General features: G+C 41.4%; 1 long non-coding RNA gene across 1 annotated transcript; it reads right to left on the bottom strand.

The window, feature by feature from the left end:
* Positions 1-514: 514 nt before the first annotated feature.
* Positions 515-6,701, bottom strand: LOC143997259 (uncharacterized). The gene is made up of 2 exons (XR_013277665.1): positions 6,227-6,701; positions 515-2,263 (listed from the first exon to the last, which is right to left on the bottom strand). It is a non-coding gene; the product is annotated as an uncharacterized LOC143997259 (long non-coding RNA).
* Positions 6,702-9,293: the final 2,592 nt, after the last annotated feature.

The raw sequence follows: 9,293 nt of genomic DNA, 5'->3' as shown, positions 1-9,293 counted from the left end.
TTGATATTTAACCACTCCCTGACTACCCAATAGCAGGTTTACTGCTACAGTACAGCCATGCTGCGCAAATCACATATACAATATCTCACAAAAGTGAGTACGCCCCTCACATTTTTGTAAATATTTTATTAAATCTTTTTATGTGACAACATTGAAGAAATGACACTTTGCTACAATGTAAAGTAGTGAGTGTACAGGTTGTATAACAGTGTATATTTGCTGTCCCTTCAAAATAACTCAACACACAGCCATTAATGTCTAAACCTCTGGAAACAAAAGTGAGAACACCCCTAAGTGAAAATGTCCAAATCGGGCCCAATTGGCCATTTTCCCTCCCCGGTGTCATGTGACTTGTTAGTGTTACAAGGTCTCAGGTATGAATGGAGTGAAGGGAATGTAGATTGTCTAGAGGTCGTTAACCCTTCAATTACCTCTGGTAAAATGTGACGATCAATCCCCACACAGGCCTGGGAGATTCGCCCATTGAGACAATGACACAAAACAACAAAGTCTCTCCGAGCAAATCTAATCTTTATTCTTTGGTGTGAATATTTAAAGGGGGCTTTCAGAAAGTACCACCCTTTGAACGTGTCATACAGATTATCCAATCACATACAAGTACAGCCTACAATAAAAGTGAAACTAGCAATTCCTCAAAATCATGTGCTTTCCAAGAAACTAAATAAGATAACAGTAACATGGGAAACGAAACTAGACTAGCAAAACTTGAGCATACATTTTGTGAGGTGGATGTTAGAGAGAGACACAAAATGGAAACTAAATTTCTTAAAGAATGAAAGCGGTTAAGCTAAATATCCCTTCAATCCCCTCTTAGATCATATAAGATGATCTCTACATTCTATGTTGTGTCTTAATACTTCTTTGGGGTTGTGGCGTTGATTGCCTGATGACTCTTCATGTATGTCATGTAGGATAGAACCTTATCAGGAGATTGAAGGCGTGCAACTATGCAAGTGCAACACTTAAAGCAGAGGTAAAGAATCAGAGCAAGGATAAATATCATAACAATAACAAGGGCAATGTCTTTTAACCATTACAATATAACTCCAAGCCCAAATCCTGCATTGGCAAATGGGCTCCATGTTTTAGCAATGTCCCTAGCTTCCTGCTGGAGCTGACTTCTAAGGGATGTCCCCTTTCATCATCCCCTACCACTCCAATGACAGGTACCAAGTATTCAAGGTAACACCATCCCTTAATATGAAGGGGCACCCAGGGATAACACACTTTCCCACAACATACATAAATACTTTGTCCTAGTGCAAAAGATCTCTTAGCGACAATCTCATGAGTGTACTTGTCCTGTGTCGCGATTATTGGTGCAATATTTCACCTACATTTTTAGGGAAAGAATAAAAGTTATGCAAAGTACAGTTTAACCCTGGGTCAGATACTTGAAACAGTGAGCAGGCAGGGGAAGAGACTCTGGATTCCCACATCTTGATGTTAAATATTGACCTGCTGCAGAAAGAAGGGTTAGTCTGTGTCTCATTCCCTAAATTAAAACACCAATCAGGGGAATGACTTCTACCTGCTATTGGAAAGTTAACAAAGTTGTTTATGTACAGAGTGGATATGTTAGTCAGGAATACCGGAGGAGGAGTCTCCTTGAGAAAGGAGGAAATATTTAAAGGTACAGACAAAAGGGAAATTCAGGCAGTGCTAGGATGTAATTTGTTACATATCCTACATTCTTCATACCCTGATTTTTTCCCGAGCATAAGCATACTTAAATTTTAGCAAAAGCATCTTATCAGTAAAACTATCTTCAGTCTCTCTCTTGATTCTAGCTTGTGTCACTGTAATGCTCTCTTGTGTGTATGTATGTATGTGTGTGTGTTCCCACAGATACTTTTAATTGCACCCAAATCTTCAGGTGGGTAGGAACACTGTCAGAGAGATCAGGATCAGGAGGCAAAATGCCTTGCCAGATGTCTGTGGTGAAATAAGCGAGGTCATCTTCTCTGGCCGGACCTGCTTTCCCAGGAACTCCTCCTTCCTCTGCTTGGACTTCTGCTTGAGGGCCTCCTGTATCCAAGATCTCCTTCAAGCTCTTGGGGCTTTGGGCAACCTTTTTCACTCTGTTGGCATGGATCGAGGACTGCCAATTTTCCACTGGGGTGGCTGTTCTGGTCACTGCAACCACTGTAGTAGGAGGTCCAAAGGGATACTCTTGCTTCTTACTTCTGTTCAGCTATTGGGCCACCACGGTGTCTCCCACCTTAAAGAGGTGAGTAGCTTCCTGTGAAGAAAAAGGAGAGGTGCGAGCAACATTTCTCTCAACTGTATCCAATGTTTCAAACAATTTCCTTACATATTCTTCCTGTATTAAGTCTAAATCTCCCTTTTCTATCATTAAAGGTGCTCTGGCCTATGGGGTGGGGAAAGGTAGACCCATCAAGACTTCAAAAGGTGAATACCCTGTTGTCTTGGAAGGGGTCATTCTTATTTCTGCCAGGACTGCTGGGAGGACCTTCTTCCAGTTGGCAAAGGTTCCTCCTGTGGCCTTTCTTATTTTGTATTTTTTTAATTGTTCTGTTCATTCTTTCTATTATCCCTGAGCTTTGAGGGTGGTAGGGAATGTGAAACTTCCATTCTATCTTGAGAGTTTTTACCAAGTCCTGGCAGACCCTTGATACAAATGTAGGTCCATTGTCTGAGTTTATTTGAAGTGGGCATCCCCATCGAGGAATGATTTCCTGAATGAGGATCCTCACTACTGTTTGTGCATCTTCTTTTGTGGTTACAAAAAGTTCAACTCGTCTTGAGGAAATGTTCACAATTACCAAAAGATATTTCTGTCTTTTGCCTAGTTTGGGCATGTGTGTGAAGTCAATCTGCAAATGTGTAAAAGGAGTGTTTGGCCTTGTGTGGGTTGCTCCTGATACATGTGATGCATCTTGATACATAATCTTTAATCCTTCAGGAAAGTTCTGGAAAATAAAAAATCTTTCTCCAATAGTTCACAAGTGGCCTTCCAGCCTCTGTGACCTATTCCATGGTACTGGGAAATAAAAAGTGATGCACTAGCTACTGGTATACATGGCTTCCCCTCTTTGCAGAGAAGTCCAGTCTTTGGATCTTTCTGCACACTTATTTTGTCCCAATCCCTGAGATCAGCTTCTTCTGCAAATCCCTGCAAATCTGAAAGAACCTGATCATAGAAGGGCAATTCTGGGGCTAGCATGGGCATTTAGATCTGTGCATTTTGTGAAATATCAGCTTGTTTAGCAGCTAAACCAGCCAGAGCATTTCCCTTGGCTATCTGTTTGTTGGCCTGTGTGTGCTCTGCAGTGCTGTGAAAGATAAATCAGACCTGGGTGATGTGTCTTGGTGAATGAGGTTTATGCAATCATGTTGTGGCACAACCTCATCCTGCTCTCCTTTTAATTCTAAAGGGCATTTAAGATTGGTGCTGGTCCTGCATTTGGAGAAGCATATTTGATGTGCAATTTTGGATTAGACAGCACGATCACCTCATAGCCGCTCAACCTCTGAGCAGACATGTGCTGTGTATGTACATTTTTCAATAGGATTGATACATTGTTGGTGGTGTGAAATGTGGTGTCGTGCCCCAGAGTGAAAGAAGTGGTCATCTGAACCATCATCGCGCATGACGCGAGAGCTCTGAGACACACAGGCATGCCCTGAACCTGCACCGGAACCATCTTTGAGGAAAAAAAAACAATAGGGCGCAACTTGCCTCCATGCTCCTGAGCGAGGACACCTGACAAAGTCTTACAATTTTCCCTTACAAACAAATAAAACATTTTTTTTCCATAATTAGGGAGGCCGAGCCCTGGAGCCATTACCATAGCATTTTTCAAATACACAAAAGCATTGCACATTTCATCTGACCATTTTATACAGTCTGGCATGTCTGAACCTATGGCTTGTCTCAGGAGATTGTCATAGTAGGAACAGTCAGGTATTCATTAGCGGCAGTAACCAATCATACCAAGAAAGGTAAGCATGTCTTTCTTAGTATGTGGGCGGGGCAGACCCACAAGAACCATAGCTCTTTTGTGATTGACTTTCCTTTCTCTTTCTTTTTCCTTCTTTTGAGAGTACACAACCAAGATATGCAACCATTTCCTGACACCATTGCAATCATTTCTTTGACACTTTGTGACCACTTTCAAAAAAAAACATTTCAAAAGATCCCCCCCATCCTCCAGGGCGGCCACCGAGTAGAACTGCAGATGAGGAGTCACATACTGCAGCAGGGATGAACAGTGTCCTGGTATCCAAGCTCTGAGAGTAGTTTGGAGGACAATGGAATAGACTGCAGAGGAGTCTACATAACCCTGGGGCATTCTACACCATGTTAGTTAGAAAGCAAAGATTGGCTGTGTCTCCTCATCCACAGGGACGGAAATAAAAAAAGCATTCAATAAATCAATCACAATAAAATACTCTGCATCCTGTGGTATGGCAGCATTGATGACACATCAGGCACTATTGGGGCAATCGGTACCATTGATGGCCCTTAGGTCTTGTACAAACCTATAGTCACCATTTGCCTTCTTACTGGGTTAATGTTAATGTAGGGCGAGACAATTTCCCTCTTGGTTGTCTCTGTGTTTAACCCCCTCTTTGTCCTTGCCCCCTCCCTTTTATAAAAGTTACCCCTTTTATTTCCTGAGAAATCATTTTGATAATGTGTCTGCACTGGTGTTTGCTTAAGGATGTCAAAACATCCTGCAGCATCCTTCGCTGTCAGAAATCAGTTATTGTGCTTGTAGCCCACTCTGATATTTGCTGTGTGTCCTCATGTAATGAAGTCTTTCATGAAACTCTTATCTGGTTGTGGAATGTAAGGGGGAGGAGGGGGGGTGCTTGGTACATGCATAGAAAACGTTGATTTAACCCTTAAATCCACCATCTCATGTCTCTGTTAAACCCATCGTGGATAATGTTGTGGCTAGGATGCTATAGGGAGCCTCGGTCCAGCCGGGGATCTCCACAGCATGTTTATTTTCATCCTTATTTTATTTCTAAACATTCTGACTTTTATTTCCTTTACTTTTTTTTTTTTTATTATTTTTTTCTTGGCAAAATTCCAACAAGCACTCCTTATGGCCAGAGGTTCCCCTGATCACAAGCAAGCTTTGTGCATTATTACTTTTCTTATTTTTATAACCAAACTTTGGTTTTTTATTTTTATTTCAAATTTTTGGCAGCGTGCCAACGGGTTCAAACGGTACTTTCAATTGCTGTAGTACCAATGCCGCAAAGAATTCCTCACTATCTATTACGGTCAGTGAGATATTAGCACTTGAACCCTGTTGGCAAAAAGCCAAATATTCAAATTTTGCACCTGGCTTCCCATGTGCAAGAGATGTCAATAGCAAAAAGAATTACTCAAATAGCATGTTTTGATCAAAAGTTAGCCTCAGAGTATACTACCGACTATGCCAATTCATGTATTACCTTAAGAGAGTGTTATAAACACTGCTACTATGCTCACTATCTCATACATTGGAGTCAAAACATTCATATGTAAATCATTAAGAGAAAACATAAATACTCAGCAGATACTGTAGCATCGCTCTACGTTTCAGTTGGGAAACTTCCATCAATCACAAAAAGGAGCCGGGAGTTCACCGCAAGACAAGTCTGTCGCCTTTTATTTACGTACTCTTATAACACAGTGCAGTGGAAAGCGTCGTCTTACCTTACAACGCTGACAAATTCCACACAAACAGTTAACAGATCATCTTATAAACTTCTACAGGCGATAGGAAGATAAGCAAAGAGAAGGGTTTTGTCGTCACACTTTAGCAGACTTTTTTTATAATTACAGTACTGTATAAATCATTTTCCTACGAACTTCTCAGAGTCCATGAAAGCCCACCCAGAGCTTTCTCCTTGTTCACACGGGAACAAGTGCTGCTTCATAAAGCAGTCTTATTAAATGAACTTCTCGGAGTCCATTAAAGCCCACCCAAGGCTTCTCTACCTGTTCACACGGGAACAGGTGCTGCTTCTTAAAGCAGTCTTATTAAATGAACTTCTCAGAGTCCATTAAAGCCCACCCAAGGCTTTATCACTGTTAACTCAGAACAGCTTTTTTTTACTGCTTCTCAGAGCAGTTAAACTTATCAACGAGGTCTGAAAACAACGTCTACATAAATCACAGGTTCAAAGAACGATTTTTTAAATATATGTCACAGTGAGAGATACATATATCAATTCAACTCACCATATAGACATATATTATAATCGACCCCGGACGAGCCCCCAAACTGAAGGGAATGTAGATTGTCTAGAGGTCGTTAACCCTTCAATTACCTCTGGTAAAATGTGACGATCAATCCCCACACAGGCCTGGGAGATTCGCCCATTGAGACAATGACACAAAACAACAAAGTCTCTCCGAGCAAATCTAATCTTTATTCTTTGGTGTGAATATTTAAAGGGGGCTTTCAGAAAGTACCACCCTTTGAACGTGTCATACAGATTATCCAATCACATACAAGTACAGCCTACAATAAAAGTGAAACTAGCAATTCCTCAAAATCATGTGCTTTCCAAGAAACTAAATAAGATAACAGTAACATGGGAAACGAAACTAGACTAGCAAAACTTGAGCATACATTTTGTGAGGTGGATGTTAGAGAGAGACACAAAATGGAAACTAAATTTCTTAAAGAATGAAAGCGGTTAAGCTAAATATCCCTTCATGGAGTGCAGGTCTGTTAAATTTGGTGTTATTGCTCTAACTCTCTCTTATACTGGTCACACTGGAAGTTCAACATGGCACCTCCTGGCAAGGAACTCTCTGAGGATCTGAAAAAAAGAATTGTTTCTCTACATGAAGATGGCCTAGGCCAGTGACGGCTAACCTCAGCACCCCAGATGTTTTGAAACTACATTTTCCATGATGCTCATGCACTCTGCAATGTGGTTGAGCATGATGGGAAATCTAGTTCCAAAACTTCTGGGGTGCCAAAGTTCGTCTTCACTGGCCTAGGCTATAAGAAGGTTACCAAGACCCTGGAACTAAGCTGCAGCATGGTGGCCAAGACCATACAGCGTTTAACAGGATAGATTCCACTCAGAACAGGCCACGCCATGGTCAACCAAAGTAGTTGAGTGCACGTGCTCAGCATCATATCCAGAGGTTGTCTTTGGAAAATAGACGTATGAGTGCTGCCAGCATTTCCTCAGAGATTGAAGGGGTGGGTGGGTCAGCCTGTCAGTGCTCAGACCCTACACTGCACACTGCATCAAATTGGTCTGAATGGCTGTTGTCCCAGAAGGAAGCCTCTTCTAAAGGTGATGCACAAGAAAGCCCACAGAAGACAAACATACTAAGGATATGGATTACTGGAACCATGTCCTGAGGTCTGATGAGATCAAGATAAACTTATTTGGTTCAGATGGTGTCAAGCGTGTGTGGCGGCAATGAGGTGAGGAGTACAAAGACAACTGTGTCTTGCCTACAGTCAAGCATGGTGGTGGGAGTGTCATGGTCTGGGGCTGCATGAGTGCTGCCGACACTGGGGAGCTACAGTTCATTGAGGGAACCATGAATGCCAACGTGTACTGTGACATACTGAAGCTGAGCATGATCCCCTCGCTTCGGAGACTGGGAAGCAAGGCACTATTCCAACATGATAACAACCCCAAACACACCTCCAAGACGACATCCGCCTTGCTAAAGAAGCTGTAGGTAAAGGTGATGGACTGGTCAAGCATGTCTCCAGACCAAAACCCTATTGAGCATCTGTGGTGTGTCCTCAAATGGAAGGTGGAGGAGCGCAAGGTCTCTAACATCCACCAGCTCTGTGATGTCATCATGGAGAGTGGAAGAGGACTCCAGTGGCAACCTATGTAGCACTGGTGAACTCCATGCCCAAGAGGGTTAAGGAAGTGCTGGAAAATAATGGTGGTCACACAAAATATTGACACTTTGGTCCCAATTTGGACATTTTCATTTAGGGGTTTGCTCACTTTTGTTGCCAGCGGTTTAGAGATTAATGTCTGTGTACTGAGTTATTTTAGGGGACGGCAAATTTACACTGTTATACAAGATGTACACTCACTAGTTTACATTGTAGCAAAGTGTAATTTCTTAATTTTTATCACATGAAAAGATATAATAAAATATTTACAAAAATGTGAGATACTGTATATATATGATTCTGCACTTCTGGGTTTTGGGCATGAGTGATTTTACACAACTGACAGAATGGCAGTCTGCCTATGTAAACAAGGCAGATTGTTAATATTTAAAACAGTGTGATCCGCAGACCCCCTATGAAGGTCTGTAAATAAATATACAGATGTTAGGCTGCAGACTAGTTAGTCCACAATAGTGTATTTAAATTGATCAATCCTGCAAATGTCAGTCCAAGAAATAAATAAATAAGAAGAAATATGAATAAATGAATAACAGAGTCCATAAAGTCCTCTTGTGCCAGTCAAAAAAGAAGCAGCCGCGTTGATATTCACTTCCCAAGGTGATCACAGCAAACGTGTGTTTTATCCATGCACCTAATGTGATTGCACTCACCGGAAAATTCACCCCCTCCTGGGGTCTGAGCCTTTCACAGTATATGCCACTGTGTAGCACTTTAGAGGTTTTCCGTCCACGTTATATTAAAAGGATTCCTCCATGTCTTTTGTCTCCCTTTTAAAGGGGCACTGTGCCACTTCCATGTGCCATCACCGCTGCAAGGACAGAAGGCCAGGTAATCCAAAAGGGTTAATAAAGAAGAAATACAAAATAAAATCAAAATAAAATCAAACCACTAGCTCTGCCTTGCAGGATGTGCACAGACAGAGGATGTGGAAGTCACTGGTAGACAACTAGCAGAAGGCAATGAAAAAGGTGCCAGCACCCTGCCGGGTTTCTGCACCCAAATCTCGAGCAGTTTCCCCCCAAAAACATCATAAAACAGCTGCCCCGTCCATTACGTTTTTTTATGGGATGCGTTTTAAAGCAGAAAGTAAAAAAAATTTTTTTCAAAATTCTTGATCTTTCTTTGTTTATAGCGCAAAAAATAAAACACATAAAGGTGATTAAATACCACCAAAAGAAAGCTCTATTTTATTTAAATACAGTGTTGCACAACTACGCAATTGTTAGTTAAAGTAACACAGTGTCATATCGCAAAAAATGGCCTGGTCTTTTTTCGCTCGAAAATTGCTTAAAACCCCCCATTTTTTTTCCATACACCCTACAGAATAAAATGGCAGTAGTTGCAATACTTTATGTCACACTGTATTTGCGCAGCGTTCTTACAAATGTAATTGTTTTGGAA

Source organism: Lithobates pipiens, unplaced genomic scaffold (assembly GCF_037356315.1).
Source record: "Lithobates pipiens isolate NorthernLeopardFrog02 unplaced genomic scaffold, aLitPip1_a1.2 Scaffold_19, whole genome shotgun sequence".
NCBI lineage: Eukaryota > Metazoa > Chordata > Amphibia > Anura > Ranidae > Lithobates > Lithobates pipiens.
This window is presented reverse-complemented; position numbering and strand designations above follow the sequence as displayed.